Here is a 2,111-nt window from a genome sequence, read left to right on the forward strand (position 1 = left end):
TAATGATAACTCAAACATGTCAGATGCACAAAAGTATCTTTGCTCTCTTATTTTGCTCATCCAAACTCTACTCTGCTGCTGTTGGCCCCATTCTCCCTCAGCCTCATTATCAGAAACAGAATGAATATACCAATTAGGAACTGTCACATAGCTGTGCCAAAAGCATCCTCACATGCTTTCAACTGGAAACACTTGACAGATTATGGAAATAGTTGAGGTAACAAACAAAAGCACATTATAAAGGTTGAACCACTTCAGGTACTTGGAGCTCTTCCCAGCACAAAACAGTTCATCTTTTCTCTATGAGTGTTGGAGGTCTTGGGGAACCAGGCCAGAATACATTACTGCTACAGGGTTGTGAGGATGTGTTTTTTTTTTTTTTTTTTTTTTTTTTTTGGAGGAAGAAATGTTAATTCATCGAACTGTCCTTTAGCTTGAGAATGGACTTGCGGTACGCTGTGGAAGTGTACTGGCAAAAATGTTAGAAAGGAAACCATTTCAACTTAATAGAATCTCTTTCAGATGTATATTCTTATTTTAAAAAATAGAGACTGAGACTTTTAAGATAGGGGTGTCAGACTGGGGCACAGATTTAATGGAAATGAGCACATCTGGGGAAAAAATGAAAAGTTAAAAGTTAAAATTTGTTCTTTCAAGCCTTAGTTGGTAATGACTAATTGAACATTATTATTAGTTACATATATTAGTTATATTGTTGATTTGATATACTAAATAAATGCCAAATAAAAAACTTTGATGATGAAATGATAAGAATAGATTGCTGATAATTGTAAGTCCAGACATGGACAAATTTAAAGACATCTGGCCACTGGACATGTAAAAGGGCCCCACCACATTGAAAGAAACACTTGTGGTCACTTTGTGCCTTTTTGTGGTCACTCTGTATTTTTGTGGTCACTGTATCACTTAGTGTGTATCTTTATGTGGTCATTTTACATTTCTTTGTTATAATGTCTTCTGGCCATTTCCATTACTTTGTATTTAATTTGCATCTTTATGTGGTTGTTTTGAGGTTCTTTCAGTCAGAGGTTATGACAGTGACAACATCTGCCTTTCACTTTCTGGCTGTAAAAATGAGGAAGCATTAATTGTTTTTTCTGTCAGAAGTAGGTCTACTAAAGTGAAGTATACCTATAAACTGCTCAGATGTTTTGAGCTTCTAATGATTATAGTAACAGATGTTAGTGATAAAAGGGAAAGAGGTAGAGTGCACAATGTAACATGATGCAGCTGTAATGTAGTTGCAACTAAATTCAAATCTCATTTTAATTTGAAATCTCTGTCAGCAACACACCCTTTCTTGGGCTGGTGGCATTTTCCATCTTCTCAATTAATGGTCTAATGGTCTAAAATGTCTGACTAATGGTCAGACATTTTGCACAGATTAAAAGGGAGGAAGAAAAAGTATGATTTCAGCACAGCATTCTGTATAGGATGCAATTCAACAAAATAGCCCTGCAAAAAATACTGCCTACTGAAGCTTAAAAAGTTTCCCAACTCTGAGCCTGTGCCACATCAAACACGATATTTTGTTATGTTCCCTCTTAGTTCCGGAAACCTTCCAGATGTGATTATACTACCGATGGAGTCTTTTTAGGATTTTAGACTTCAGAACAGTTTATACCAGATATAATCTGGTCAACATGCTGGATTTCCCAACTTTTTTAATTTTATATTTTTATTGTGTCAGCTTATACTTACTTGGACCCAAATTTTAGGTTGTATTTGTAACTTTTTTCTGAATTTCTCATAACAATTTATTTTTCATTTATTTATCATGTTTACCATCTTTTAAGAGTATGACGATGTTTTTCATAATCATAAAAGTCTATATCAAAATATAATACTAGGTAGCATAAGTCAAACGTGTATCTTTATATTTTAATAGTAATACTAAAACTGTATCTAATAAATGAGGATGATGCCAAATTTTTTAGTACCTTAAAATGTGCGATTTAGACTAGGTCAAAACAAAGGTCAGGCGTGGGTAATATATTTCCTACTTACTAAACGCGCATGCCTCTGCCATTCTTAAAGCACGTGCGTTTTGTCAGATTCCTCCACTGTCGGAGCAGGAGGTCTGTCGTACG

The sequence above is a fragment of the Mastacembelus armatus genome, chromosome 7, assembly GCF_900324485.2.
Source record: "Mastacembelus armatus chromosome 7, fMasArm1.2, whole genome shotgun sequence".
In the NCBI taxonomy this organism is placed as follows: domain Eukaryota; kingdom Metazoa; phylum Chordata; class Actinopteri; order Synbranchiformes; family Mastacembelidae; genus Mastacembelus; species Mastacembelus armatus.